Here is a 15,442-nt window from a genome sequence, read left to right on the forward strand (position 1 = left end):
CCTCTTCTAAGAAGATACACAGATGATAAAACCTATAAAAAATGCTCAGCATCATATGGCGCTAAAGGAATTGCAAATAAAAACAATACAGATGTCACTGCATACCTATTGGAAGGGCTAAAATCTAAAACACTGACAATACCACCACATGCTGCAGAGGATATAGAACAACAGGAATTCTCATTCATTGCTGGTGGGAATGCAAAATGCAAAATGCTACAGCTGGTTTGGGAGACAGTTTGGCAGTTTCTTACATAGCTAAACATAGGCTGATCATATGATCCATACATCAGCTCTCTCAGCTATTACCCAAATGTATTGAAAACTCATGCCTTTTGCAAATCAGTGTAGACAGATGTTAATAGCAGCTTTATTAATAATTGCCATAATTGGAACAATCAAGATATCTTTCAACAGGTGAATGGATAACCAAACTGTGATACATACACATAATAGAGTATTATTCAATGGTGAAAAGAAATGAGCTATCAAACTATGAAAAGGCATACTTTCATAGTTTTAATGAAAAGGCTTTAAATGCATATTGCTAAAGAAAGAATCCAAACTAAAAAAGCTATATACTGTATGATTACAGCTACACCTAATTCTAGAAAAATGCAAAACTACAGAATTTTCTACTGCCTCAAGCCACTAAACAGTCCTAGCTATAGCTGTGGGAAACCCATTACCATTTTCATTTCTATTATGAAGTTGCCCCTCAGTAAATATTTTATATTAGAAATAAATTAATGAGTTCTAAACTTAGTAACATGACTATATGTTGGGCATTTGTCATTTTTACTCTTTACATTGTCTGAGAGATGATTACAGGAGTTTTTTTTGATCCAAATTAATTATTAAGATGAAGAAATAGGGAGATGAGAGAAAAAATAGAGTGAAAGAGAAGAAATGAATTATTTTTTTCAGTTCTCCAGATTCTATATATATCTGAGAACTTAACCTGTAGATTTATACTTAATGATCCAGAAAGAATTCAAGATAAAAGAAAGAAGTGAGCAAAAAGAATTAAGATAGAAATCAAGAAAACTTACAACGAAGTAAGCAAATAAAGAAAAAATAAAATATTTTCTAGGCTCTGTTTTATCTCAAATTGAAGACAAATATATCTCCTTCATTCTCTTGTATAAAGTTTACTATGTTTTAAATTCTCTTCTACTATGTGATTTTAGGATAATTTTATAATCCTGATGGTTTGTAATAGTAAAGAAGAAAAGCAAATTGAAACAAATTCTGAACAACACTCTATGACATATCTCAAGGATAAGCAAAATATAAAAACCCTTAAGATATTTGAGTTGCAATTTGTAATTTTTATGTTTAAGATTTCCTTGGGAAATTCTTTCAAAAAAACTATTTATGTTTCTTAATGTTTTCCATCTGCTGCAGAAGTTTGAAGTTGCTATAGCACAGTTGTACAGAAAAAGCCCAGAACTTTTTAATATGTGACTTTCACACTGGTAGGAAATTACCTTGTTGCCACGGTTCACTTGATAGTGCTCGCTGGGCCAGCAGGTCATGGTTTAAGGACTTACATCGTAGTGGTAAATCATAACCAGTTCTCATTGCACTGCAGCATGGTTCTGGGTCAAAAGCACCATTATCCTTCGCTTCAAGTTCATACAAGTTTTGACCCATCATTTTTACTTTGATAAATCTTCTCTTGAGAATAAAAAGTATTATCCATCCTGGAAAAATATATGTGATGCTACAGACAGTGGATAAGAAATCAGTTATCAAAACAAATCTAAATTCTTTTAAATGTAACCTATTTAGTCTACACACATGCACACACACAATTAATAACACCCACAGGAAAGTGTAAATTATGCGGGGCTATGAACAGTGAGTAAAGGCAATAACTCATACCCCCATTTTCTAAAACAGCTACATCATTTAATATCTTTTTTTCATTAAAATCCTGCTGTTACCATCCTCTCTCAGCTAATAATGTTACTTCAAACTTTATTGAGAAAATAAAAGTACTTGGATAGGAGCTGTCTCCTCTTCCCACTGTGTCCGTGTGTATATTTCCCTTTTCATTCTCTGGTGAGAAAACACCGTGCTCTTGTCAGTGGAAATCCTCTGTGCTTGGGTAATGTGTTCCAACTCCTGTCCTTCACCTTCCCAAGGACTTCAGTCTTACATGTATCATTTTTTGCTTATATTGTTAATTTCTCTCTTTCTACTTGATCCTTCCTATAAGCCAACGACAGGCTGTCATCTCTGGAATAATTTTTTTTTTTTTTATCAATGAAACAAACACACCAATAAACAGTCATAGAAATTTTACTCTCTTTTGCTACTTTCTTATTTCTCTCTTTTCAAAAACAACAAAAAATACTTTTGAAAGAGTGGCTTATATTTGCTCACTCTAGTACATGCCCTCACATTTACAGTTTAAACTTAACATGAGAGATAAAATAATAAAAAATTTAAAATATCATATAGATGAATGTATCTTCACGGTTTTGCAGTATGTGAACATTTCTAAAGCCAAGCACACAGCCAACCAACTGAGAAGAATTGTGCTATATCGAAGTTAAGGTGCACGTACACAGACCCTATTAGAATGAAGAGGCACCCTGCGGAACGGGAGGGGGTATTTGCCAATAAATTTCTTACAAAGAATTTATATCAAAAGTATAAAGAACTCCTACATATTGATAACAAGAAGGCAGAGAATACAATATTGAGCAAAAGATGAACTGGTGTTGGTGATGTCAATATTGTATTGGGCAAAGAGGATATACAAATAGAAAATATTTATAGAAGCATTTTTTCAAATATATTAATATTCAGGAAGGGAAAATTAAACCAACAATACAATGCCTCCCAGCAGTTCTAAAATTAAAAATGATTGATAATACTAAGTGTTGGCAAGGATGATACTAGCGATGTTGTAACTCAAATACGTTGCTATATATACATATATATATATATATATATATATATATATCTCGCCACTGTAAATACAATTTGGGGTTATCTCTTACAGTTAAATCTCCTATTCCTAGATATACACTAGAGATAAATGCATATACACATTCACCAAAATACAAAAGCATAATATTTTAAACCTCCCCTGAGGGTATGTGTTTATTGATTTTAGAGAGAGAGGAAGGGGGGAGAGAGAGAGAGAGACACTGATGAGAGAGAGAAACATCTATTGGCTGCCTGCAGGATGCGCTCTGACCAGGGATTGAACCTGCAACATAGGTATGTACTCTGACTGGGAATCTAACCCACAACCTTTTGGTGTACGGGACAATGCTCCAAGCAACTGAGCCACCCAGCCAGGGCCAGAGGCATTATTTTAAATTTGAAATAACTCAAATATCTATCAAGAGTTGCATGGGTGAAGAAATTTTAGTAATCCATTCAATGAGATACTATGCAGTAATGAAAATAAGTGAGAATATTTATGTACTGTAGTATATGCTTACATTTCACAATGTTTAGTGAAAGAGGCTAGACACTTATCAATACATGAAGCAGCATTTCAAATGGCAAATACCATTAAAATTCCAATACCATAAACTTGCTTGTATAAATCATACATGTAAACTCTCGGGATCATTCTGAATAAAGACACCTGTGTGGCCACCACCTTGGTCCAGCTTCCTGAATGCCCACTCCCAATCACTACTTCTGTGTAATGAATTTGGCATTTCCATCAACAATGAAGCAAGTGGCTAAACTGTCCAATTCCAAAGGCAAGTCTATTAATAATCAAATGATACTTATTATGGTAGGCAGTTCCAGAAAACTTTCATGTCCCATATGATGGCCTCAATGATTTTCAAAAATAAAAGGAAAGGAGAGCTAGTTAGCAGAAAAACAACTTCACAAGTAACATGATCCCTATCTGTGATCATTGCCCATGACTTCTGATTCTCACTCAGTCTTTCCAGCAAGAGTCATTTAAAATCAGACATCTGAAATGTCTTAATGTTACTAGCATCCTGACTGGTGGCAAGAGGACTGTGCCTTTGCAAATGCATGTCACTCAACATGTCTTCAAATGCTTTACATGGTTTAAATTTACTTTCAGTGGTTAATAAATAGCATTTTGTCCACACATCTGAACCTAGATAGAAATTGTGTGTTACCAGGACAATGTCCTAATATTCCATCAATACTCCATATCATCAGCTACAATATATTACTTCCATTTTGAAAGTGATAAAACTAAGGCTCAGAAAGATTTATACCTAGATATAGTACATTTGATTATGGAATATTTTTTTTTCTTTAATGCTTATGCTGCTAAGCATTATAAGCCATTTTAATTATTCTGGATTTTATTTTTATCTATTCACCCTTAACTAGACATGTTATTGTCCCAATAATTATAATATAATCCACAATGTGTCTATTCATTTATTTCACCACTATGTATTAAGCATTGTTTGCAGGCATTATTCCAGATAATAGAAGCTCAAAACAAATTACCTTTGCATCCTTGAGATTTCTATTGTAGTAGGGGAGTGTTGGAAGATGAATAAAGGTAACTAATAATAAACCTAATAAGAAATGAATTGTATTAAATGTTAGAAAGTGATAAATTGTGAACAAAGTCAGAGGGTGGAGTTGGAATTCTGAACAACCTTAAATAGGGTGGTCAGATGGGCCTTTCAAGAAAAAGGCAACTACGCAAAGACTTGAAGGAGGAAAGGGAATGACTCTTGCAGGTGTTTGAGGGAAATATGTTCCAGGAGGAAGAAGAGTCCGAGGCTAGAGGACATCAGCCTCGTTTTAACAGGTAGATGTAGATGACGTCAGAAATATAAAGTTGGGTGAGATTGTGAGAGCTTCTTATACCGTTGTAACAACTTAGGTTTTTATTATTTAAAAAAAAAAAAAGGGTAGTAAGTAGATCACTCTCAGCAGAAGAATGATATGATCTAACTTACGTTTTTACAGAATTACCTGGATTTCAATATAATTTAGGGGAGCAAGAAAGAAAACAAGGGGTTGGATATGAGGGTAACTCAATAATTCAAGAGAGATTTGATTTGCAATATTGGAAGTGGTAAAACTTGGTTATATTTTGAAAATGCACCCAGCATTTTGAAAATGCTGAGGGGAGAGAGTTATTTTGAAAAAGGGATTCAAAAATGACTTCATTTTTTTCTCACTTAAACAAATTGAAAGATGATTTCTATCGCTGATTGAGATGTGCAAGTCTATGGGTGAGGTGTGTAGAGGGGACCAACAGTTTGGAGCGTATTTAGTTTGACGTGCAAGTTAGATGTTAAGATGATGATGGTGACTACTGTGTTGGGCCTACAGGCCTAGATTTTGGGAGAGTTGTCCATGCTAAAAATGTGAATTTAGGAATTATCATCATACAGATGGCATACACAATAATAGACGAGATTACTAAGTGGGGTACTGTAGGTAGAGAAGAGGTCTAAGAACAAAACACTTGGGTGCCTGTGAAACTTTCCATTTTTATCTATTGAGTAGAGAATACCATTAAAATTCCAGATTCATGTGTTTTTATTTAATTAAAACTAAGTGGAATTAGCTGAGTGCTTTAAAAATATGCTTTTAAAAATAAATATGCTGTATATTTATTAGCTATTAGTAATATTTGAGTTATCCATTTTTATTAGTTATGAAAACACATTTTAAAACCATCAAAGCCATTTCCTAATATTACTGACAAATAAGATAACTATATATTTACTAGAAAGCTTTCAAATAAATTTCAGATCCATTGTAAATGAATTTCTTCAAACTACTTTTTATATGTCCTCTTGAAGATAATATCTGGAATTATTCAGGAATTCATTCTTGAAATTCATGGCCTCAACTGTTTTACAAATAAGAAAGAAAACTTGGTTTCATGTAATTCATAAGAGAAAACGCAGATTCAACTTAGAGAATACAAAATGCAAAGCATGAAAGAAAAACCTCCTTCCATTTATAAAAATAGTAGCTATGGATCTGATTTGGATACGTTTATCAGCCCTCAAATAGAAAAGGTGCTGGTATAAACCCAAAAAATTCAAATCAGAAATGGTGAGAAATCAAACATTACACAGACATTTTCAAAATAGGACAGTTCCTATTGTTACAGTATGTGGAGCGCTCGTTTTTAGTCTAGTCATTTGTGTGGCGAAAAACAACTCCTCTGGGAGGTATTCATGCGTATTTCAGACAAAGGGGTGCCACTTTTCTACTGTCAGTATTTAACATAAAATTGTGCTAGTTATTTTTAGTGGGAAAAATCCAAATTACGTAAAATATTTCTTTTGAATATGTAGATTCCTATTTTGTATTCTAAGTATACTGTGCTGTCTTTGTCAATTTTTTCTTTTCCATTCTTGGTCAGTTACATCTTTCTGAACTGCAAGGCATAGGAAACATTGTTACCTAGGGAAGTCCATGGAAAATAGAGCTCAGGACAATTCTAATCGTGTTTGATTATAAAGTAGGGTAGCACTGTGCTGATTTGCAGGAGTTAGCTAAATCTCTGACATATCATCTTATTAAAAAATTACATTTGCTGTAGAAAAATAAACTTGTTTACATTTTAGACATACTTACCCTGAGAGTTCGTAACTGAAAACAGCTGAGGTAAAGGGGAAAAAAATGTATCTATCACTAATGGCCATTTTCATTTTGAACTAAAAGACATGTCTGTACTTTTCTGTAATAACAGAATCTATCTCCAGCTGTCAATTCCAGTAAAAAAAAATGTTGTTCATACAAAATTCATAGAACTAAAGCAGTTCCTGTCATAATGCTTTCTAGAGAGACTGTCAAATCTCTCTGGGCCTTTAGTTTAAATGTCATTTCTAGTCAACTGCAGGATTTTTAAAGTGTTTCAGCATTGGCGTTTTCCTAGGGGTATACTGGGTCTTTCAGAGAATTTATGTTTTTTAATAAAAGACACTCTACCGCCAATCCTTATAAAGAAAAAACCCCTCCCAAATAGTGTTATTGTAAATGACTTGCAAGAGAAAATATGCAAGAATCTTTAATTGGGTTTTAGTGGTAGAAAATGTATAAAGATTGCCAGGGTAAAAGCTTCATGAATAATAAGGTTAACCCTAGAGAGAAATTTTAGTGAGATGCTGCTATAATCTTACTGTAGGGAAGGGTTAATTAGGAGTCACAACTGATCTGGGATTCCTCCAAAGGAATTCAGGTGTTTCCATACTACACTAGAGCCAAACAAAAGAACTCGCAGTCATGAGAAGTATGGAAATGAGCTAATAAGAAAACTTAAATATTTGAATCTTTTTAACCAACTTTTCCTAATCTAATACTTATATAAGTTAGGATATTCCTTTTCCCACTTGACAATTTAGAATTCATTACAGCTTCTTTCAGATGCATGCCATAAAAGGTATCTTTCCTTACTTCCCCAAATACGTTGGAATGGTTTCTTCTGCTAAACTTGATCTTGGGTAGATTGTTGTTCTGCTCAAAACAGCTACAGAGCCCTCTTTTCTTCGCCTCCCAAATCCCAAATGTTTAAAGTTAGCCTTCATTATTACAAAAACTATCCACAGTAGTAGTCCCCTCCATGTCTGTGATTGTTAGCCTTTGTAATTCAGCTTATTTATTTAGCCTTCACAATTCTTGTTGCGAGTTACTAAAGCAACCAAATCCAACAAATTGAATAAAAGCTGTCTGAATAGGGAGAAATGTTCTGAAACTGAAGTCAAGTGGAGTTAATTCTTCAGTTGCTAAAAATATTGTTCTTCAATCTGGAGACAGAAATCACACAGTTTAAATGAAGAAAACTTAATAATAATTACTAAACCATGGCAGAGTAACTATAAAGACATGAAGATACTAAAGCATTTCCTAGGGCAGAAGAAGAGCGTCCAGGGAAGCACAGACTGAGAGGAAGCCCCGCCCAGGGCCGTGGCTGAGGCCTCTTTGGTGATGATGTGATTACAGCCCAATAGATGGTAGAAAAGTTCCCTAGGCGATCTGGGGTAGAGTTTCCAGGCACGTAGGAAACAGGTGTGCGGTGCAGGTGACCAAACATGATGGGCAGTCATACAGAGGACTGGAGGACACAGGATCTGTGTTGGGAGGGCGGTGGAAGGCGGTCATGACCCTGGGCCAGAGCTGTATTCTCGACAGGACCGGACAAGGTTTCACGGGGTACACTCCCACCTGCATCCTCGCTGACTGACCATGGAGCTGGAAGGAGGAAAGACTCAAGTCAGGACACCAGAACTGGAGAGAGAATATCCCTGAAACGTTCCTCCAGCACTCTTTACTGACAGAGTTTAATGCTCTTCACAGTGTAAAGAAGACGTGCTTAACTTGTCCAATTCATTGTCATGGGGCAGGCACTGAAGGCTGATGTCTGAGCTCAGTCACTGACCCGCTAAGAGGCTGAAACTCTTTCACTTTTGCCTGAAATCTAAGAACATTGTTATTTACAATAATTAATCCAGTAAATCTCTGACCTTGGTTCTCTGCTTTGCTATTTGAAATTGTTGCCAATAGGTAAAGTAATGTAAGTTCAGACATACCATAAACTGTTAAGATAGGATATTGCTGTTTATATAAATGCAACACTTCTATAACAACCACTAACTATAAAAACATAAGGAACAAATGTCAATTTTCTTTTGCACCATTTCTCAAGGTTTGTCTCAGAGACAAAAAGAGTATGGCTAAGCTATGGTTAAGTCGACAAATGACTTGTAAATTCTAGCGAAGCTCACTCTTCTTTAACATGGATTCACATTCTTTCAAATCATGCTTTACTCAAAATTTAACATTGTTTATTACTCAGTTACTGAAGATATGAGTAAATGATTAATTGAGAGACCATTTCGCATTGACTATCAATGAGGTAAATTACATAAGTACTTTGATATTTCTAATTTTACATTGAGACAAAATGACATGGAAGAAATAGAGTTGTTTTGATGACTTCTAGTTGTGCATTTCAGCTTTTCTATTTAGGTGTATAACTTAGAAAATATTACATTTTATTAAGGAATATTGGAAATGTAAAAATCGTCTATTTAAAAGCTTTTATTTTTAATTGCTTAATTTATTGATTGATTTTTAAAGTGTATTTTATTGATTATACTATTACAATTGCCATATTTTTTTCCCCTTTAACCCCCTCCACCCTGCACCAACCTTCCACCAGCATTCTCCCCACTCAGATCATGTCCATGGGTCGTACATATAAGTTCTTTGGCTTCTCCTTTCCTATACTATTCTTAATCTCCCCCTGTGTATTTTGTACCTACCAATTATGCTTCTTATTCCCTGTACCTTTCCCCCTTCTCCCTTCCCCCTCCCCACTGATATCTCTCCCTATGATCTCCATTTCTGTGATTCTATTCCTGTTCTAGTTGTTTGCTTAGTTTTTGTTTTTGTTTTTTAGGTTCAGTTGTTGATAGTTGTGAGTTTGCTGTCATTTATCTGTTCATAGTTTTGATCTTCTTTTTCTTAGTTAAGTCCCTTTAACATTTCATATAATAAGGGCTTGCTGATGATGAACTCCTTTAACTTGACCTTATCTGGGAAGCACTTTATCTGCCCTTCCATTCTAAATGATAGCTTTGCTGGATAGAGTAGTCTTGGATGTAAGTCCTTGCCTTTCATGACTTCAAATACTTCTTTCCAGTCCCTTCTTGGCTACAAGGTTTCTTTTGAGAAATCAGCTGATAGTCTTCTGGGATGTCCTTTGTAGTAACTGTATCCTGTTCCCTTGCTGCTTTTAATATTCTCTTTTTATCTTTAATCTTGGGTAATTTAATTATGATGTGCCTTGGTGTATTCCTCCTTGGTCCAATCTCTTTGGGACTCTCTGAGCTTTCTGGACTTCCTGGAAGTCTATTTCCTTTGCCAGGTTGGGAACATTTTCCATCATTATTTTTTAAAATAAGTTTTCAATTTCTTGTTTTTCCTCTTCTCCTTCTGGTACCCCTATGATTTGGATGTTGGAGTGCTTAAAGTTGTCCCAGAGGTTCCTAAGCCTCTGCTTATTTTTTTGAACTCTTGTTTCTTCTCTGTTCCAGTTGAATGTTTATTTCTTCCTTCTGGTTCAAATCATTGATTTGAGTTCCAGTTTCCTTCCCTTCACTGTTGGTTCCCTGTACATTTACCTTTATTTCACTTTGCATAGCCTTCACTTTTTCCTCTATTTTGGGACCATACTCAACCATCTCTGTGAATATCCTGAATCCTAGTGTTTTGAACTCTGTATCTGATAGGTTGGCTATCTCTTCATTGCTTAGTTCTATTTCTAGAGTTTTGATCTGTTCTTCCATTTGGGAGATATTTTTTCATCTCAGCGCAGGGCAGGGAACCCACATTGCTGAATTGTGGCATTATATGTGGGGGAGGGGTCAGGGAGGAAACAATGCCACTTGCTCAGCTCTCACCCCACTTTCGGTCACTTCCCCTACTACCCACAAGCAAATTAGGCCCTTCTGGTGCTGATTCCATGGTAGATGGGCTTATACACATTATAGGACCCTGTGGGTCTCTCCAATGAACTCTCCTGTGAGGTTGAGAGTTTCTTCCACCACCGCAACCCCCACAGGTTTTTTCAGTCAGAGGTTTTGAGACTTTATTTCCTCACGCTGGAACCCTGGGTTGTACTGTCTGTCTCACTTCCCAGTTGTTCCTCCCAGTTTACCCACACGTGAATGTGGGATCACCTAGTCCTCCAGCCACTGCCATACCCGCCTGCTCTGCTGCCTTGCCATCATCGTTTCCACCCCAGTTTCCTATCTCCACCCCTCCTACCAGTCTGGATGAGTGTTTCTTCTTTAACTCCTTGGTTGTCACACTTTCATACAGTTCAATTTTCTGGCAGTTCTGGTTGTTTTTGTTTTCAAATTTGTTGTTCTTCTTCTTTTGGTTGTGTGAGGAAGTGAAGTGTATCTACCTATGCCTCCATCCTGGCCGGAAGATATCTAAAAACTTTTAAATAGCAGTAGGTGTTATACCCATGAATTCACCCTTCAATTATTAAGAAAATAGGATGTTACAAAGACTAGTAAAAACACCTGTGAGCTCCATTCCCAACCTGTTTATTTCTGCATGTTTTAGAGAGATAGCTAAGCTGAATTTTGTGTTTATCATTATTTTACTTTTTGCTTTTCACAGATTTGTATTGCATATAAAATTACTTTAAAATATTATTTGGACTGTTTATTCTTTTCAAAATTAACATAGTCTGATTCCCTTTTTGTCCAATCTTGCCTCATTCACTCAAAATTATATTGCTAAAATTAATATATTTTAGTGTATAACATTGTTCATTTATTTTTTCCTATTTGTAGATATTCCATTAAGTGAATGTAGCATGACTTATACATTCATCTGTATATGATCACAATTTATTGCTCTTGGTAACAATGCTAGTTTTAATGCTCTTTCTCATATTACCCAGTAAAACAGGGCAAGATTTTATGTATTGTTTATACCTCTTAGAGAAAATAGCAAGTTATTTGCTATGTGCATTTAAATTTTAAAGTAATTGTACCAATTTATACATTCAACAGCATGGTATAAGTATTCCAGATGTTCCACATTTTTACCAATATCAGCTATATTCCAGACTTCTTATATTTTGCAAACCTAATGTATGAGAAAATGTGTTTCATTGTTAGACCTAAATTATTTTTTGATTGGTCATAATTATCTCATTGTCTTTTCTTATATTTATTTCTGTTGTGTTTTCTCTTATGTGAAATTTCTGTTCTATTTCTTGTCCACTTTCCACTCATTTCCTGATCTAATTATTACTAATTTTTGTATGTGAGTTGCAAAATCTACCATTCTGTGACTACTTTTTAGGAATTTATGGTGTTTTTATATAAATGGATATCCTTAATTTTAGTTGAATTTATCAATATTTTTCCAGTTATTGTGTGTTTTGTTAAAACATTCTTTTCTAAATTCATAAACTTTTGTATTTTCCAATTAATAATTTGATAATTTTGCATACAAAATTTAGTATCAAATTTTATTTATTTTTTTTCTATTATATAACCAGTGGGCTTAGCACTATTTATTGTTGAGTTCATCATTTTCTAGGAATATGTAACATAACACTATAAAGTGTTAACACATGCATATCTGTTTCTACATACTACATCATTTTACTGATAAATTTTTACTATCATTTTACAACCACCAAATGGTATAAATTAACTAGACTTATAATATTTTGCTAATTATTAGCAAAATAGGGAAAAAATCACATCATCATAATCTTCTTCCAGGTATTTTTGGTTCTTCATAGTGTTTTGCTTTTTTTCATATACATGTTCACATCACCTGGTCAATTGCCTGGAAATATCTTGTTGAGATTTTGCCTGAAATTAAATGTAATCTAAAGATTAATTTGAGTAGAATTGATAACTTTAATATAATAAGTCTTTCTTTCAATGAATAAAGTATCTTTTCACTTTTTTCAGGTATTGTTAACTTTCTTTTTTTTGCCTTTTATTTATTTATTTATTTTGCTGTTGTCACTACATCATTGTATTTATTTGCTATTTCTTTCATTGTTTCATTTTTCTATTTTTAAAATTATTTTACTGTTGTTCAAGTATAGTTGTCTGCATTTACCCCCCACTACTCCCCTCCCACCCCAGCCATCCCCACCTCCCTCTCCCATACTTCCACCTTTGAAGTTATCTGTATTAAGATGTTGAATATCTTTTGTTAAAATTATCTCTAAATATATTTTATTCTTGTTGCTAAAATAAATATTTTTTCTCTAAAATTATATTGCTCAAGACATAAATCAATCATAGACAGAACCACCTAGCAACACTGTATCATTAGTCCTAATAATCAGCATTAGATGGTTTTAAAATTGTTCTCTAAGTAGTTTTATTTTTTCTTTCCAATTATTTTACTGTTTTTGTTTGTTTCTTCTTTAGCTATATTGGAAAGGGTTTTCAGACTATGGAACAGAAATTGTGATAGTGGAATTTATTACTGTCTTTCTGATTTTTATAGGGAATGCTTCTAATGATTGAAGTAATATTTGAAAGAATAATTTGTAAGCTTTTTGTATATACATAGGATTATCTAAAGGAAAGTAGGAAGTCCCATTGTCAGTTTGCTAAGCATTTAAAAATTTATACACATATGTGAATAAATTTTTATCAAATATTACTTTTAATAATTAATATTGATTATATAAGAATCTCTCTTTTTATGAACAAATTTTCCAGAGATTCCTTTATATTATTAGTTTCTTTCAAATACTGAATTCTGTTTTTTATTAAATCTTTCTATTATATCTATGTGTTTTATTTCTTAATTTTGATTATCTTTTCAATCCTTTCCTTCTCCCATCTTTAGATTTATCCTGTTGTTATTTTTCTAAGTTATACAGCTGGAATTGCACTTTATTAATTATTCTATATTATATTCACTATAAGTATATAAGACTATACACATTTATCAAAATGTTCCATTCTCTGTGTTCCTCAGTTTTGATCTGTGTGACATTGCAATTATTCTTCAGTTACACTGTAACTTTTACTATGATTTAGCCCTCAACTGATGTGTACCACAGGGCTTTACCTGGATTTTTCTTACACGCACTGCTGTCTGACACTGTCTTCAGGAATTTAGCTTGTGAAACTGTAGGATTCATTTGTTTCCTATCTCTCAGGGAATATTGTCTTCCAAAGCCAGATGTCCAATGTCTTAAAAACTGTCACTTGAGGTGAGAAAATAAACTTGATCTCTTTTATTCCATTGGCTAGAAACATAAGTCACATCATCATTTAAAAACTTTTTAAAATCCATCACAAGGCCAAGGATTCATAGAGAACTAAAGGAATTCAAGATCATCAGCCTCTCCTGGTAGAGAAGAGGCCCAAATTTGCTTTTATTTTAGAGGAGTAGTGGGTGAAGGTGGGAACTGCTTATAAAGAGAGATTAAAAACAAAACAAAACAAAACAAAAAAATCTGGGTTTTTAGCCCTGGCTGGTGTGGCTCAGTGGATTGAGTGCCGGACAACAAACCAAAGGGTTGCCAGTTCGATTCCCAGTCAGGACACATGCCTGGGTTGAATGCCAGGTCTCTAGTAGGGGGCGCTCAAGTAGAAACCACACATTGATGTTTCTCTCCCTCTCTTTCTCCCTCCCTTCCCCTCTCTAAAAATAAATTTAAAAAATCTTAAAAAAAAAATCTTAGGTTTTTCACAAATATTTAAATGCCACATGTGGGCTAGCATGTTGTTTTTAGAAATCCTAAAAGAACCACCTGCCAATTTTTTCCCAAGAAAGCTCACTGTCTTGTGAGACTAGACTTAAAAAAATTATAATCCATCTATATACTATGAGATAAACATTTTAAATAAAGGGCACAAAATGCTAAAAAGAAAATGAATGGAAAAACAATAGGTCATGCAAACACTAAGAATAAAAAATATAAAGAAAAAAAGGTAAATGTCACATAAAGTAAATTTGAAGAAAAAACATACTTCTAGAGTTTCACTTGGATAAAAGTATTAATTCATAAGGAAGAGGGAAGTGCACATGGCCTAATAAAGGTGCTTTAAAGTACATGCCATATAAATTTTGAAATATTTGTTTGAGTTTGATGAAATACATCATTGGAAACTTGATGGGAATTGTGTTGAATCCATAGATTGCTTTGAGTAGTATGGACATTTTAATGATATTAATTCTTCTTATCCAAGAACACAGTATGTGCTTCCACTTATTTGTATCTTATTCTATTTTTTTTCTTCAGTGTCTTACAATTTTCTGAGAATGGTCTTTACATCCTTGGTTAGATTTACCAACATATTTCTAGGTATTTAATTCTTTTTGTAGCAATTCTGAATGGAATTATTTTCTTAATTTCCCCTCTGTTAGTTCATTATTGGCATAAAAATGCAACTGATTTCTGGATATTAATTTTGTATCCTCCTACTTTGTGAATTGATTTATCAGTTCTACTAGTTTCTTGGTGGAATTTTTGGGGTTCTGTATGTACAGTATCATGTCATCTGCAAATGAAAACAGTTTTACTTCTTCCTTTACAATTTGGATGCTTTTTATTTCTTCTTCTTGTCTGATTTCTGTGGCTAGGAGTTCAGTGCTATTTGAATAAGAGAGGTGAAAGCGGACATCCCTGTCTTGTTCCTGATCTTAAGGTGAATACTCGTAGTTTTCGCCTGCTGAGTATGATGTTGGCAGTGGGTTTGTCACATATGGCTTTATTATGTTTAGTCATGTTCCCTCTAACCCCACTTTGCTGAGAGTTTTACCACAAAAGGCCCTGAATAGTAACAGTGATCCCAAGAAAGAAGAACAAAGTTGGAGGAATCACACTACCTACTATGAAACTATACTATAAGGCCATAGTAATCAAAACAGCATGGTGTTGGCATAAAAACAGACACATAGGTCAATGGAACAGAATGGAGAGCCCAGAAAT

Source organism: Desmodus rotundus, chromosome 5, assembly GCF_022682495.2.
Source record: "Desmodus rotundus isolate HL8 chromosome 5, HLdesRot8A.1, whole genome shotgun sequence".
Classification (NCBI taxonomy): domain Eukaryota; kingdom Metazoa; phylum Chordata; class Mammalia; order Chiroptera; family Phyllostomidae; genus Desmodus; species Desmodus rotundus.